This window comes from Puma concolor, chromosome B4 (genome assembly GCF_028749965.1).
Source record: "Puma concolor isolate L17-30 chromosome B4, mPumCon1.1.hap2, whole genome shotgun sequence".
Lineage (NCBI taxonomy): Eukaryota > Metazoa > Chordata > Mammalia > Carnivora > Felidae > Puma > Puma concolor.
The window spans coordinates 116,775,169-116,792,405 of record NC_141673.1 but is presented as its reverse complement, the minus strand read 5'-3'; the positions used below and the strand labels follow the sequence as shown (position 1 = coordinate 116,792,405).

The 17,237-nt window shown below is 42.3% G+C and overlaps 1 long non-coding RNA gene across 2 annotated transcripts; it reads left to right on the top strand.

The window, feature by feature from the left end:
• Positions 1 to 1,365: 1,365 nt before the first annotated feature.
• Positions 1,366 to 13,198, top strand: LOC147579448 (uncharacterized). 2 transcript variants are annotated; one of them, XR_015253960.1, is made up of 3 exons: positions 1,366 to 5,033; positions 6,338 to 6,465; positions 10,892 to 12,233. It is a non-coding gene; the product is annotated as an uncharacterized LOC147579448 (long non-coding RNA). The 2 variants fall into 2 exon arrangements; XR_015253961.1 differs by adding an exon at positions 13,074 to 13,198 and having other exon boundaries at positions 1,368 to 6,465; positions 10,892 to 11,114.
• The last annotated feature ends 4,039 nt before the right edge of the window (positions 13,199 to 17,237 follow it).

The following is a 17,237-nucleotide window of genomic DNA, read 5'->3' as shown; positions in this document are numbered from 1 at the left end:
GCACCTAGGAAATCACTCTGTTGAAAGGCTGTTTTCGTAGGTGAGTAAACTGAGGTCCAGATTGGTTGTGGCACTTCCCCAAGGACAACTGGGTAGCTGGCATCAAGGTGGAGTCTGGAAGGTAGGGTTTCCCATGCTTTCCCATCGTTTGTGGGCTGAATGCTTATCTGCGCTGGATAGTTGATTGCTGTGTGTGTAAAGCATTAGCGACGAATTTATAAGTTTCCATCAAAACTGAGGACACCGGGACACTCGTCTCAAACAAGAATGTGGCCTTTGCCCCTAGTTTGAATCTTTTTTTTTTAAAATTTTTTTTTTAACGTTGATTTATTTTTGAGACAGAGAGAGACAGAGCATGAACGGGGGAGGGGCAGAGAGAGAGAGGGAGACACAGAATCGGAAGCAGGCTCCAGGCTCCAAGCCGTCAGCCCAGAGCCCGACGCGGGGCTCGAACTCCCGGACCGTGAGATCGTGACCTGAGCTGAAGTCGGACGCTTAACCGACTGCGCCACCCAGGCGCCCCTTCCCCTCGTTTGAATCTTGACAGCCAGGTGATATCCAACTACTTTCAAAAAGGACTATTGTTCGGCTAGAGCCAAAATGTAGTTTCCTGCTGGGTGAGTTATGGTAACGCCCTGATGTCCCCTGCTTCATGGAGGTCCATCCAGGGCCAAGCAGAAGCTGGACAATAGAAGTGTGGATAACAGGGGCGCCTGGGTGGCTCAGTCAGTTAGGCATCTGACTCTTCATTTCAGCTCGGGTCACGATGTCATGGTTCGCGGGTTTGAGCCCCACATCGGGCTCTGTGCTGGCGGCATGGAGCTTGCTTGGGAGTCTCTTTCTCTCTCTCTGCTCCTCCCCAGTTCGCACGTTCTCTCCCTCTCTCTCTCTCTCAAGATAAGTACATGAACTTAAAAAAAAAAAATAACACGAAGCAGTAAATTAAAAAAAAGTGTGGAAAACAGAGGCAGTCCCAGCCAAACCCTAGGCTCTCCTCTTGGGGAGCCTCTCGTCTTCCTTTATAAATTTTTTTTTTTCAACGTTTATTTATTTTTGGGACAGAGAGTGACAGAGCATGAACGGGGGAGGGGCAGAGAGAGCGGGAGACACAGAATCGGAAACGGGCTCCAGGCTCCGAGCCATCAGCCCAGAGCCTGACGCGGGGCTCGAACTCACGGACCGCGAGATCCTGACCTGGCTGAAGTCGGACGCTCAACCGACTGCGCCACCCAGGCGCCCCTCGTCTTCCTTTAAAAGCTTGTTTTAAGTTCGGAGTCTCCCCTTCACCCATAAATTAGAGTTGAGTGTATTTTCCTAGGTTACGTGTCACCCTGTCACATGTGAATGACAAGTTCTCCTCAGAACCAGACAAGCGTGTTGAGCAAGTGTGAGAAAGAAACGTTGCCCATTGTGAACTTTGGATGAAGAAACCCTAATGTTTCTGCGGCTGCTGAGGGAAAGGGAACCTGGCTTTGGCCAAAGCGGGAAGCAGGAGTCCCGCTCAAGGTAGGCCGATTTCACAGACGGCTTTCCAGACAGGGCCCAGGAACCTGAGGAGTTTTGCTAAGTGGACCTCTCAGCTGAGTACACGTTGATGAGATTCCACGCTCAGAGAGTATCCTATGAAGCCTGAGAGAAATAAACACCGCACAGAACGTTCCCAAGGTGCAGGAAATGAACGTTCAGAAGCGCAGACCTGACTAGAGACAGACCCCCAGAGACTACGTAATGAGAGAGTTGGAGACAGGACGTCACGAGAGAAATTGGGGGGCTTTAGTTGCATCAGGGTGGAAAGTTCTGGTCACCCTGTCTGGCCTACCGTCAGCGTCTCCAAAGAGCTCCATCGGATCGTGGCTTCACAGAGAAAGAGGACATGTGTACAGCTGTTTCACATTCACGTTCTACCTCCGGCGAGTCGTTTAAAAGTTTGGATACCTGGCTCTTTTTTTTTTTTCCTGTTTATGGAGAGCAGTTAAATCCTCATCACCAGGCAAGTGTCTTTCAAAAGGATTTCTCACAGCAGGTAACTGGGAGGTAGTGAGGGAAGATGTTGCGTTTTGGAGTCCAACAGACTTGGGACCATCATGTGGAAGCGAGCTGTTGCCTATTTTAAGCACTTCATTTTCTGGATTGGAAAAAACTTCAGGGTTTTTGCTTTAAAAACATTCAAAGTGGGGTAGCGAAATATTGACCCGAAAGGCCAGAAGAAGAGACCTTATTTAGGACTTACTCGGAATTACAGTTTTACTCTTCTTGGAGGAAAGTGACCCAAAACATTTTTACTGGAGGTGACAAAATTTCCTGAGTAAGAAATGTACTGACTTCTAGATGATGTTTATTCCCGAGTAAGAAATGCACTGACTTCTAGATGTTTATTCCCTACCAGGTTTGCACATCATAAAATCTGACCTGGGCCACTTGGTGAAGGGTGGCTCTTGGAGAAGAGGAATTCATTCGTTCCATCCTCAAGAGGATATCTGTTATCTAGAACGAACACTAATGGAAAGTGTGTCACCTCAGAGATCTGATCTAGGTTTGGCTTCTATTTCGTTCGTTTATAAAGTATCAGAACTAGGTGGCTCAGGACTAACTATGATGGGGAAGTTTGGAAACATTTTTTTCTTTTTGGGAACTGATGGATTTGAAAGTCAGGACTTGGGCGTTGGTTGGAGTTAGCTCAGGGTTTCTAGAATTCTGTTTCCTGGCTTTCATCAACAAGTTGTGCCTTGAGTCATCTTGTCACTGGGGGGGACTGGTTGCACCAATGTCAAAAGATGTTAGAAGGAGTGAGTGTCACATCCTGGGATGAAGTCATTTAGGCTGGTGACCTTCTCAGAAGGGTCAGTAGGAATGAAAAAGTGGGAAAGAAAGTCATGTCAAGGATGTCTTGAGCAAGGGAGTGGAGTCGAGTCAGTAAACACCAATGGAAAGCATAGGCTGTAAGGGTGCAAGCCACCTTCTCCATTGTCCTGGGCTTGCTGCTCTTGTGGGTGAACTTTGGCATCAATCAAGCAACTAACTGACATTGAACAAGTTTCCGAAGGTACCCAGCGGGAACCCTGTCAAGACCCACATCCGGCAGTTAATTTCCTACCAACCTTAATTACAAGTGTTAGTTAGTATAAAATGTATGGAAAAGAGACATAAGAGACATAAGACACCCTTTGGGGTCTACAGCTGTCTTATTTCTATTTTAGAGAATAATTACATGAGCGCTCACCATCTAAAATGGACTTTGGAAGGTTCCGTACCAAAGCCCAGGATTGAGCTTTCTGCTTTCTGTGAGGGAAAGCTTGGAGACTTGTGTTCTAAGTAGTTCTTCCTTTTAACTGAGCTCAGAGACAGTGGCTCACAGGGCAATGGCCGAGCATTAAATCTAGTCTCATCTAAAAAGCATTTAAAGCAGTAGTAACGTGACATACGAGGGGCCACAGTGAGGCCCGTCCTGGTTTTGGGGGGACATAGGAACTGGTGATCTATGGAGGAGAAAAATAGGGCACTGAAAGCAAACAAGACTCCAGGCTCCTTCCTCATATTCCTGGCTGTGTCTGTCATAGATCTGCTGGCACGTTTTGTTTTAGGGACAAAGGACAGCACTGTTTAATCCTTCTGTCCATGCCAAACTCCAAAGGGGATAATTACATTCTGCCTCCTGAAATTCCCTTTGCAATTTCATCTGGGTGAAGCACTCTCAATTGCCTGGGGTGTTGCTGACCCTGGGAAACAGCCGCCATGTTTTATCCCCAGCTAGGTATTTCAGTCATGGCCAAGGTGAATAGTGCACAGTTTGATTTTGGCTCCAGTGTATAAATTAGACCGGGTTCTTTTGCAGTAAAATGCACTGAGCAGGGTGGCAAATGTCAGCTCACTGGAGCATTATGTGTCTGTCCCCTGTGCAAAACTGCTTTAATTGTGCCTAAAGAGTACAGTCGATTGGCTAATCTTGTTTTTAAGAAAAGAAATTATTCCGGAGCATTTTTTTTTTTTTTTTTGACTGGTAAATGCAGTGCCAGATAATGTTTTTGTGTTCAGGTGAAAAATCTAGTTCGGTTATGTTATTTGGGCCCCACTAGAATCATTAAAACCAGTTGGATTTCTATATGTAAGACCCAAAGTAATTCAGTTTGGTTTTCTGACAAGTAATTATTTTTTCTAAATAGCACTGATAGTAATGTCATTGTAAATGGGATAAAAAGGTTATTAGGGAAAGATTATATATGCTTGTTTAAATTCCTAGATCAGATCTTCGTAATGTCAGGAAAATCATCCAAGTTTGTTAGAATGAAATCCAGGTGAAATGTTCTATTATTTCTCTGAAGTTTTAGAGAAACAGATACTAAGATGATAATTTCAATTCCCTGCGGGAATGAAGAAAACCTGGACAAGATGTTGGTTTTAATAATGGTATTTCAAGCTGTTCCTAAGCTTAATTGTGGTATGGAGTAACACTGTAGTCATGGAGTGGTGTATTTAAAACCCACCAAGAGGTTTCAGCCTGAGAGCGGAACCAACGAAAGGGAATCATTAACCACAGAAGTGACTGAAGTGGTTTAATAATTATGTTATTTCAAGGGGGAAAAAAAAAAGATCTGCCTCAAGTATAAAGGGGAAAAGAAGGCCTGATAAATAGAACTTATTTCTACCCTAGGTAGTCAGCTAGTGAGACTACCAGTGGGAAAGGTCTATTAACTAATTGATCTGCTAGACTCGATAGGGAACTCCAGCTGGAGATCAAAGAACATTCTTTGCTACAAAGGCAAGTGGCAACCTTGGACCAGATGTTTTCCTTCCAGCTCTGTCATGCTTGATAACTGTAGAGTGTGGCTGAATCTGGCCATAGGCCTCGTCCATCTGACCACTGATATGGAAAGCAAGGGGATGTGTGTTCACGCACATGCGTGAAAAAGAGGCAAGAGAGCTTCGAAGTCAAAAAGGTTCTGAATTTAAGATTAGGTTGGGAGCTAAGCAATTTTTTTCAAACTTATTTGCAAAGTGAAGCGGACCAAAGAATGCCACTGTCAACTTTTAAAAAGGTTCCTATATCTTAATTGTCCTATAATTGCTCTTTATAATAGCTTATACTAATGTATTATAATACATGTCTGTTACAATAAAACCAAGTATGTTTTGAATAATGGCGGAAATTACAAAGATTCAACTATTAGTGTTAGCTTATGTGCTTTCTTTTATGTTTAGAGTAAAAGTGAGAGTTAATAATTGAAGTGTGGTTTTTCTTTTGGCCATTACCCTGGAACTGTTTGTTTACATGTGTTGCCCACCTTTATCCTTTCCAGCTCTATATGTTCTGCTTCTGGTTTTTTCACATCTGGAGAAGGTATTATTTATGATCAGGCAGGATATTTGGCTTAGAAGTTTCTTTGAAATGTATGTATGTATAATTCTTTTCTATGCATTTTTCAAAGATTCCTACAGTATTAGATGGTTTGAAAAATGAGATGTCTAAAATTACCTTGATGTGGTTAGCTTGGTATGGTCTATGGCCTTTCTTAAAATACTACCTTGCTTCCCTAGTTGATCAAAAATATCACCAAAAAGTCATTAGTTCACCTGATTGGGAGACGTATTGGGGTTTAGGAATGTTCGTATTGAGAATTCACTGATCTCAGGCGATCGAATTCCCCATAAAAGGAAGATTTCCATAGAATGTTTGCATGTCTCTACTTTCAAGGTGCCTAAAATTCTAAAGTAGTAGCTGCATTTTTTTTTTTAAGCCAAAGGCTTTTGTTTCTCTTAAAATTTAACTTCTAAACTTCTCCATTCTCTTCGTGTGTGTGCATATAAAAAAATATTTATTGAATGATATATTTATCATACAATTTCCTAAAAATCTAATTTGATGGGGGGAAGGAGGGAAAGGTAAAGACTCCTCCCCCAAAGACAAATTCTATATACTTTAAACTTTGCTGAGTGTCCAGTTCAAGATGGCACACTGATGGCATATCAACCTTCACCCTTTCTCAAGGTCCCGTTGAAACTATTAAATGTCCAATGTGCGTCCATGTAAAAATCTATCTAATGAAAGCACAGCAATGCTGGGCATCAACAAAGGAACCACAGAGGGTGAATACAAGCTAGTTGTTAGAGAGCAGATGGACTTACATGAAAAGCAAACAAAAATAAAAGCAGAGAAGGGGATTCCAGAGATAAGGGACCACTGGAGAAGCTCCAAGCTTGGGGTTGTCAAACATAAAGGATAAGAGTGGGTGGCAGATTATATTTATTGGAGTGTTGATTTAAAGTTCTGAATTCAGATCCTTGAGATCCCTTTCTTCAACTGCAGCTCCTCTTCTCTCTCTACTCTTCAATGTCAAAGCAGACATGGGCAAACTGTATCACCTGGATAGAACCAAAGAACTTTTAAAGACTGAAGAGTCAGGCAACGTGGATCCTGAGCCTAAAGAAAAGAGCTGGAGGTAACCCCAGGCTTCCATAGCAAATGCTGAGGTAAGGCAGCTTTGGTCAGACGTCGATGCCAAAGTTCTTCAAGCCCTACACAACCCCGAGGGTCTCCAGATTGCCTGCTTTGTACAGTAGGGAGTCCTGCCTGTCAACACTCTTGCTCACAAGGTGTCTGCACAGAACTCTGTCACTTAACAAAGAATCTAAGAAACTTATACTCCTGTGTGGTCAGCTTTGTCCTTCAATAATAAATATAACACTAGATTTTTGATAATACCAATTTCATGAAAGAGAAAGATTAACATAAACAATAGAACAACTGATCCTGAAGAAAATAGATATAACTCAGAGAACTGAAAAGAACTTAAAAAAATATTTTCTGCATTCTCATAATTCAGGATGATATTATATCCTCTAAATTTTTAAAAAAGTTTTTATTTGTTTATTTAGAGAAAGTGCAAGTTGGGGAGGACCAGAGAGAGAGAGAGAGAGAGAGAGAGAGAGAGGGAGAGAGAATCCCAAGCAGGCTCTGCACCATCAGAAAAGCTCTGTGTGGGGCTTAAACTCACAAACTGTGAGATCATGACCTGAGCCAACGTTGGACACTTAATAGACTGAGCCACCCAGGCACCCCAGGATCCTTAAAATAAGAATAAGTTGTTATGACACAAGAGCAATCAGAAGACAAGAAGAGCTCTGGATGATTAAAATATGACTTATAGAATAAGAAATCAATAGCTGGACTGAAAAATATGTTGGCAGGGCTAAAGAAATATCTTAGAAGAAAAGTAAAGGAAGTCTTCCAGTAAGCAAAAAGGCCATACATTTGAATGAGAGAGAAGTTAGCAATTATGAAGACAGCAGTAGATTCAATATCCATCTCATAGGAAAGAAATAGCTAATAGAGAAAATAAAAAGGATAAATTAAAAAATAGTAGAGGAAAATTTCCTTATATAAAGGAAGACATGAATCTTGAATTGGAAAAGTCTGACCAAATATTAAAATGGGGGAGAAGGTAGGGGGAGGGGAAAATGGGTGATGGGCATTGAGTAAGACACTTGGGATGAGCACTGGGTGTTGTATGTAAGTGATGAATCACAGGAATCTATCCCCAAAGCCAAGAGCACACTGTATACTCTGTATGTTAGCTAACTTAACAATAAATTACATTAAAAAGGAAAACAAAAAAACAAAACAAAAAAACCCCTGAAGAACAAAAACAATCAAGCAAAAACACCAAATATTAAAACAGGTAAATTAAAACAACAACAACAACAACTAGTGATACTTGACATATACAAGGGTAAAGAAAAACATCACATGAGTTTCTAGAGAGAAAAAAAGCAAGCTTATTATAGATGCTTAATAATGAGACTCACACCAGCAACATAGGACAGTAGAGCAAAGCCCTCCAAGTCCTCATCAGCAAGAAAACAGTGGAGCAATGCTTTGACATTTTGAGATAGGATTTTAAATAGAGGGAGGCAGACTTTTTCTGTACGGGGCAAGATAGTAAATATTTCACATTTTGTGGGTCATGTGGTCTCTTGCAGCTATTCAACTCTGCCATTGTAGCATGAAATAAAGACATAATGCTGTGTTCTACCAAAACTTTATTTACAAAAACAGGTGGTGGGGTGGATTGCACCAGTGTGCTATGGTTTGCCAACACTTGCTTTGGAATATAGACTTCTATACCCAGCTAAACCATCAACCAAGGATGAGGGCAAAATAGAGATATTTCCAGGCAAGAAAAAAACCTCAAAGTTTCATAACGATGTGAAAAAAATAATACTTAAGAAGTTTTGTTTAAGCAAAAGAAAAAAGGAATAAATGAGGATGACATGAAGTAGAAGAAACAGTGGCAGCTGAGCATGACTTAGAAATTTGGAACATTCTCCTTAAAGTGGCAGTAGCTTTATGACCTAGCATTGATTATCCTTCCTTCTCTAAGGACTCAATCATATTAATTAGTTCTGCCTGGAATCATATTTATATAATCTTAATGTTGTAAGTACTGTATTATGAAATCAAAACTTTAGAGCCAATCAGTGGACACAGTACTGATAGCATTGTAATCACTAAATGACTTTGACAAACTAAAAATAATATAATTAACAAAATTAGGTGATTAAGGTAGGAGGCAAAGTGGGAAATAGTGAAAGTGCATAAAATTTCTTACCTTTGGTAAAAGGAGAGTGGAATCAAGGAATACATGTACATGTGTACTGTTTAGAGCTATAATGGCCATCACCTGGAGGGCTAAATAAACAATGGCTATTAACTCTGGTGAGTGAAAGTGAGGGTGATGGCAGAATTGAACTTTTCTTTCTTTCTTTCTTTCTTTCTTTCTTTCTTTCTTTCTTTCTTTCTTAAGTTTATTTGAGAGACAGAGCAAGAGAGAGTGAGAGAGCGCACAGGAGGGAAAGAGAGAGAGGGAGAGAGAGAATCCCAAGCAGGCTCTGCACTGTCAGCACAGAGCCCGATGTGGGCCTTGAACTCACAAACTGTGAGGTCATGACCTGAGCTGAAACCAAGAGTCAGAAGCTTAACCAACGGAGCCACCCACGGGTCCTGAACTTTTCTTTCTTTATACTTTGAATTTTCTATCACATGCAAGTATTGCTTTAATTTACAAAACAATATTTAAAAAATTCTATAGAAAATCCATTCAAGGCTAGAGACTTTATTAATTTAAAACTTAAGGCTATTAAACAAAACATGTTTTAACTTGTCATCAGTGGTAAAGTCAATTTGTGAAAAACATTTTTATAATTTTTCACTGGGCAAGTTAATGGAAAAAAAATTGGCAAAATTTTATAAACTTTTTTTCTGAACCATTCTAACCTTTGTTGATTAAAATCTCTTCCCTCCTTTCTTCCAGGGACTCCCTGTTCTGTATGTATATGATTAAAAACATTTTTTTCTTTTTTATTGAAGTGTGGTTTATATAGTGTTAATTAAAACTTTCACACTGAGAGTATTACCTATCTTTAATAAGGTAAAGTTTTGCTCTAGCTACTCTCAGAACACTTATGTAAGAATTACAGAGGTGGGCAGACTATATCCCTTAGGTTTGTAAATAAAGTTTGTAAGTAAAATTTTATAAATAAAGTTTTATTGGAACAGTCGCATACATTTGTTTATGTGCCTACTATGGCTGTTTCTGTATATAGCCTGCAATTCCAAAATATTTACTCTATGGTCCTTTAGGAAAAAAACGACTCCTTTAGAGCATCAGAATCACCTCGTGAACTTGTTAAATTCCCAATTGTTGGGCCCCACCCTCAGAGCACTTGATTCAGTAAGTCTCAGGTGGGAGTGGAGGATTTGCATTTCTAACAAGTCCCACAGGGTGCTGATGCTGCTGGTCAAGTGTAGCAAACCTTGGAGTTGAATTTTGGTTGTACCCATTGCAGGTCTATGAGTTTGCCTAAGTTACTTAATTTTTGTGTATCTGGGTTTGTTCACCTGTAACATAAGGCTTATTCAGTTCCTATCTTCTTGGATTGTTGTGAGGATTCAATGAGATAATGCATGTAAAGCACTTAGCATGGTGTCTAGCATATAGTAATGAGTCAATGAAACATTTGCTATGATTATGATAAAAGCATACCTCACTGATGGTAGGCGTGATCATAGAGACTGTCCTAGACTGAATAGAATATCAGCTGCTGGGAAAATGGAATTTGAATAATTTTTCCAAGTCTCTAGATCTCATTCTTTACATGAAAATTTCCCTAAATGTTGGACCAGCAGAAAAAATAAATGACCCGGCTTTAAATCATGTATCTTGGAACGTAGTACAAATTGAAAAGATCACAAAGGGAAAGCTACAGAAGCACTTTCATATTTATTGCTGCCTTGTTGGGAGTCATTTCAGGTTTAAAAAGAAGTTCGTAATTTTCCACATGTGAAAATGGGAGGCAAGGTAGGGTAAGCGTGGACGTCCATATGAAAGCGGTGGAGAATGAACATTTTGTCCTCAAGGAATTAATAACCCAATTTCAGACAAGACCGACCCTCATGAAATAGTTATAAGTACTGCCAAGCAGAGTCTAGCTAGGAGCCAGGATGAGAGACACAGGTAATATATACTGCCAGGTCATAGACAATAGGCTGGAAGAGTCAGGGGCCACGTGAAGATAACGTGGCATCGGGGGTGGGAGGAATCTCTCAGGAGAAATGGTTTCAGCAAGGTTGGAAGATGAGGTAATGAACACAGAACGGTTTAAATTTAGGGGTGAAAAAAATTAGTCACTGTTGAAAATGATGCAGGCAAGTAACTCTTAGAAGAGTAAATTCCATTTTTCAAGCATAAATGTGTGACAGCTTTTTTTTTTTTTTTTTTTTGCATGTGGCATTGAAAATGCTAAAATAGTCTAAAGTTAAAAAATTGTGACTGATAGAGGGTCTGGCTCAAAAAAACAAAAAAGAAAAACTCACTAACTTTGAAAACTCCATCAACAGATCCAGTCTACTCTATGGAGTCATCAGAGGGGATGAGCTGGACAAGAATTTTCCTCATCTTTTCCTCTCAAGGCATAAAGGCTGAGACAGATCTCGTTTGCAGCCAGAAAGAGAGCAATGTGTGGGGAAACTTGGCTTGGATCTTGGATCTTGAAGAGGGCAACTATTCATCACTTGGGCTGTGGTTACAGAAGACTTTTCCTGAGGGTCGACAAGGGGACAGGTGAGGAGAAGGTTCTGATGGAGCCATTTACCTCCTTGTGCTTGGGTCAAGGGCTTATAATTATCTGTGTGCAGTGAAGAAAACTGTTCTCAGTAGCTTGGCGTGGGGGAGTGACTGCCTGTCTGAAAGCTGGGTTCTGGGGTGGAGCCCAAGCTTGTTCAAGCTTAGTTCACCAAGAAAGCAGTGGGGGTTGTCGTTCTGATGTCGTTCAAGACCACCACACCTCATCTCTGCCTATAACAGAATCGCAGGTGTTAACACTGGAGTGACTAGTGATTGTGACCTCATTAAAAGAGAAAGGATATTACCTCCTGCTGATTAGAGGGGATGGTAGTCCTGGCTCAGTCACAGCGCAGACAGGCATGGTTGGGTCTGTCCCCATTTATCTCCTTCTGGTTTTTAAATTGCCAGCAGAGGAGATTTGTGGAAAACCTCTGTGATTTCTCCTTCTCTCGGGGAAATCATCTGGTCCACCCTCTTTTGAGGCACCCGCTCCAGGCTAATCGCATTAGCAGTCAGACAGGATTACTGGAGACCTTGTTTCTTGGAGTCGTCTTTCTTTATAAGAGCAAATAATGTACAGCCTGGGTGCATTTTGTTCTCCCTGTGTTGTCAGTTAACTTTGATTTTAAACACTTTTGTAGAGTGGAAGCCCGGAATGATGTAGAATAACAACCACAGAAGGACTTCAGGGTCGGCTCGTCAGTTGCATGTCTCTTTTATGTGCAGCAACTGCTGGTGAATCCCAGCTAGGTCTGCGAGGTCCCTGTTCTTGACTTCTCTGCCTCACAACCAAAGCTATTGCCTGTCTTTTTCAACTTTTAGTGCTCTTAATTATTCTTACTGACCACTCCACCAATCAAATGGATAATGAAGGATATCTAGAGATTCATGTGTCTATCAAAGACTGTAACCTACGTTGGGACCTCATTTAACTTGTCTACGTCTTAGGTTAAGCTTCTGAGAGACAGACCTAACAGTCCCTTAGTAAAGTTTTACCAATGGGCATACTAGAGGAAACCAATCTATATCTTTCTCTGTAAAGCATATATACATACATGTGTGTATATATATATATATATATATATATACATACACACATATATATATTTGTTTATATATTTGCACATAAAAAATATAATTATGTACTTATATTTAAATATGTTTTATATAAAATCATGTGTATGTTTCCATATATAAAATATAAATGTATATGTATATATAAATAAAATTATGTGTGTATATTTGCATATATATAAAAATATAATTTGTCATTAAATAGCATATGCTCTTCAGGGGCGCCTGGGTGGCTCAGTCAGTTAAGCGTCCGACTTTGGCTCAGGTCATGATCTCACGGTTCGTGAGTTCGAGGCCTCATGTCAGGCTCTGTGCGGAAAGCTCAGAGCCTGGAAACTGCTTCGGATTCTGTGTCTCCCTGTCTCTCTGCCCCTCCCCCACTAATGCTTTGTCTCTGTCTCTCAAAAATAAATAAACATTAAAATTTTTTTTTTTTTAAATAGTATATGCCCTTCAACAAGTCACTTAACCTTCCTCCTTAGCCTTATTTTCCTGATCAGGAAGTAGTGGTGAATTAGCTGAGTTTTCTTTTCTTCTTAAAAAAAATTTTTTTTAATGTTTATTTTTGAGAGAGAGAGAGAGTGAGTGAGCATGAGTGGGAGGGGCAGACAGAGAGGGAGAGAGAGAATCTCAAGCAGGCTCTGTGCTGTCAGCCCAGAGCCCTATGCGGGGCTCGAACCCACACACTGTGAGATCATGGCCTGAGCCGAAGTCAGGAGCTTAACCGACTGAGCCACTCAGGTACCCCCTCTCTCTTTTTTTTTTAATTAGCTGAGTTTTCTTAGATATATAGGTATCTATAGGTATCATATTTTCCTTGTATGTTTCAGAAATTTTTTTTTTTTTAAAAAACACAGCTTCAAATTCACATTTATTTTGCAGTGAACTCTAACATCTAAGTCAGCAAGAGTCAAGATTTGAAACACTCCGATCCTTTTCTATTTTGAATTTTCAGAGATGATTTTCTTCCTTTGGCGAAGCCCTTTGGGAATACTGTTCAAAGAGGCAGCTCATGGGGCGCCTGGGTGGCGCAGTCAGTTAAGCGTCCGACTTCAGCCAGGTCACGATCTCGCGGTCCGTGAGTTCGAGCCCCGCGTCAGGCTCTGGGCTGATGGCTCAGAGCCTGGAGCCTGTTTCCGATTCTGTGTCTCCCTCTCTCTCTGCCCCTCCCCCGTTCATGCTCTGTCTCTCTCTGTCCCCCCAAAAATAAATAAACGTTGAACAAAGAGGCAGCTCAGTTAGGGCAGAACCCAAACTCTGGTGTGTGCTCTTTGGCAGGGGGAGTTGACTAGGGATTGTGACTAACCCCTAGCGGCTTCAACTAGGAAACGAGAGTCCGCCCCAAGAAAACAGTTCCAGGACTTTCTACGAGGACGTGAAGGCCACTGGCTGCAGGCATCACTCGGCTCACTTGTGGTTTCTGCTGCTCAATGCTTCTCTAGTTCAAGGAAGGGGCTTCGTGCGGTGATGGCGATGGGCTGAAACTTTGAGGTGACTTTTTTTGAGCATCTCACCGATAGGTCCCAAAGATGCTTCTTTATGATTGAAGTAAAAACAAGACAGAACCAAGTCTGGCCACTGTACTCTTGAGCCTTCATGTGAATTAGATCAGGCGAGTCACAAAGGAAAGCCACAGATGATATTAAAATGTCATCGAGGAGAGTGACCCCATCGAAAAGGGGGGAGTTTTCTGCCATACGCCATGCAGAACACTCATTTTGACAATCGGCACAGACGAGACCACCTTTGCGGGAATCTGGGAGTCTAGCAGAGGCGTTCCAGCACCCCGCGAGAACAAAACACGATCCGGGACTGGACACACCGAAGAGGGTAAGAGGAACAATTTCATTTTACCTCTGACCCTTCGGTCAAGTGCCAAGGGAGCCCTTCTCACCAGCGATTTCTCCAGAAGGAAAAGATGAGAGCACGGGAGGGAGCGCCTGCCTTCCCCACGGAGGTGGGGCATTGGTCTTTCCTTCTCTCCCCATCCGGAATGTGAGGGGGGCCGTGGGCCTTGGGTGGGGGTGCAGAGAAGGGCTAGGGGCTCTCAGAGGGCATCAGTGGGACCGGAATTCTACGAACTGCTTTTCAGACTCAGTCAAGAAGTCCACCCACAAGCCACCAAGGACACTTTGCCTGTGGCTCTCCCCGGCTGGCCCGTGGGCACCCCAATGCCGCAGACATCTTATTCTGCACACCCCCACCGTGTGGCTGACGCTCCGGGAGCTCCAAAGGCGGTGAGTGGACTTCTTGACTGAGTCTGAAGTCATGAAGCACCCATGATCTCATGATCTCATGGTTGGTGAGTCCGAGTCCCCCATCGGGCTCTCTAGCCTCAGGGCAGAGCCTGCTTCAGATCCTCTATCTCTCTGTCTCTCTCTCTGCCCCTCCCCCACTTGCTCTCTCTCAAAAAGAAATAAAAATTAAAAAGAGAAAAAATTCCCTCCCAAGAGGAGACAAAAGGTGCGAAACGGGGGTACCCGCAGAAATGGTCTGCCCAGCTGTGGGATCCCTCACAGGCCAGACAGGAGAGATTTCTCTTACGCAGCCAGACAGTAAAGCCTGGAGGAGGTGACCGCTGCTTCAAATGGGAAGACTTCAAGAAAACTAGAGCAAGTGTTAATTCAGTTTAGAGAGAGAATGATAAACCTATACATCTCTGACGCGTTGGGCGAAATAAGACAAAAGCCAGATCGACTACTTTTCCTCTGGCGCCTCCCTGATTCCCACCTGGACCGCACCCCACAGTTTCATTAGTTCAGCAGAGGGGTGCCTGGGTGGCTCGGTCGGTGGAGTATCCAACTCTTGATTTCCGCTCAAATCGTGATCTCACAGTCGTGCGATCGAGCCCCCTATCAGGCTCTGCACTGACAGTGCGGAGACTGCTTGGGATTTTCTCTTCCTCTCTCTCTGCCAGTCCCCCACTCATACACACACACACACACTCTCTCTCTCTCTCTCTCTCTCTCAAAATAAATAAATAAACATCAAAAAAAAAGTTCAGCACAGGCAGAAAGTTTGGGAGTTAATACATGTAAATAACCTCAAGGATTGTCTCACATACCACAATTTTCCTGAACTTGGTATAGACTCAGAGAAGAGTCTGGAATTACTGACCTTTGCAACTGACATTGCCACACTGAAAGTTTTTTCAAACTAATTGGTAAAAATGTTGTTCAGAGTGACTTGCGTTAGACTGGATATAATGTGTGATTTTTTTTTTTAATGTTTATTTATTTATTAAAAAAAAATTTTTTTTTTAACGTTTATTTATTTTTGAGACAGAGAGAGACAGAGCATGAACGGGGGAGGGTCAGAGAGAGGGAGACACAGAATCTGAAACAGGCTCCAGGCTCTGAGCTGTCAGCACCGAGCCCGACGCGGGGCTCGAACTCACGGACTGTGAGATCATGACCTGAGCCAAAGTCGGCCGCCCAACCGACTGAGCCACCCAGGCACCCCAAATGTTTATTTATTCTTGAGAGAGAGACAGTGTGAGCAGGAGAGGGGCAGAGAGAGAGAGGGAGATACAGAACCCGAAGCAGGCTCCAGGCTCTGAGCCATCAGCACAGAGAGCCCGACGTGGGGCTCGAACTCACGAACCGTGAGATCATGACCTGAGCCGAAGTCGGACGCTCAACCAACTGAGCCACCCAGGCGCCCCTATAATGTGTGACTTTTTTATTGAGAAACATTTTGAATAAGTCTAAAACATGTCTTTTTTAAATAACACTTTTCAGTTGGGAATAAGTGCAAATTCACCCTTTATTTTACATTTAGTTTGTTTAGACTAAACTAGGGCTTGGCAAACTATAACTAGTTGACTAAATCTGGTTGATCACCTGATTTATACAACCTCTGATCTGAGACTAAAATTGTTAACTGATTGAGAAAAAGCAAAAGAAGACTCTTTTGTGACATGTGAAAATGATGTGAGATTCTAATTTCCATAAATAAAGTTTTATTGGAACACACAATAGATAAAATGTAATTTAAGAAAATTTGACAATATTTATTAAAATTTAGGGGTGCCTGGCTGGGTCACTTGCTGGAGCATGCACCTCTTGACCTCAGGGTGGTGAGTTCAAGCCCCACGTTGGGCACCGGGCTTACTTTTTTTTTTTTTTTTAATGTTTATCTATTTTTGAGAGAGAGTGACTGATGTGAGTGGGGAGGGGTAGAGAGAGACAGGGAGACACAGAATCTGAAGCAGGCTCCAGGCTCTGAGCTGTCAGCACAGAGCCCGAGTCGGGCCTTGAACTCTCGGAACTGTGAGATCTTGACCTGAGCTGAAGTTGGACGCTCAACTGACTGAGCCACTCAGGCGCCCCTGTAAAGCTTACTTTAAAAAAAAAAAATTGATGCAGCAGGTTTCACTTTTTCCTGCAAATGTTCTCACATGGATGTGCACATATTTATGTACAGGGACATTCCTTGCAGCATTACTCGCGATGGTAAAATACAGAAACAACCTAAACGCTCATGAACCCAAATGCTCAGTCACACACATGAACACTGTGTGCACAGTGGAAAGCATGGTCATGGATCCATATGTATGGAATAATTCCCAGGTGTATTCGTTTCCTATTTAATGGTAGTAACGAAGGGCCACAAACTTAGTGCCTTAAAACAAACGACTTTTGGGGCGCCTGGGTGGCGCAGTCGGTTAAGCGTTCGACTTCAGCCAGGTCATGATCTCGCGGTCCGTGAGTTCGAGCCCCGCGTCAGGCTCTGGGCTGATGGCTCGGAGCCTGGAGCCTGTTTCCGATTCTGTGTCTCCCTCTCTCTCTGCCCCTCCCCCGTTCATGCTCTGTCTCTCTCTGTCCCCAAAATAAATAAACGTTGAAAAAAAAAATTAAAAAAAAAAAACAAAAAAAAACTCGACTTTCTTATATTACATAGATAGAGGTTGGAAGTCTAGAATCAGGTTCATTGAACCGGAGTCAAGGCGTTGGCACGGTTGATTCCTTCTGGAGTTTCCAGGGAAGAATCCTTTTTCTTTTCAGCTTCTAGGGCCACCCTTGTTCCTTGGCTCGTAGGTTCCTT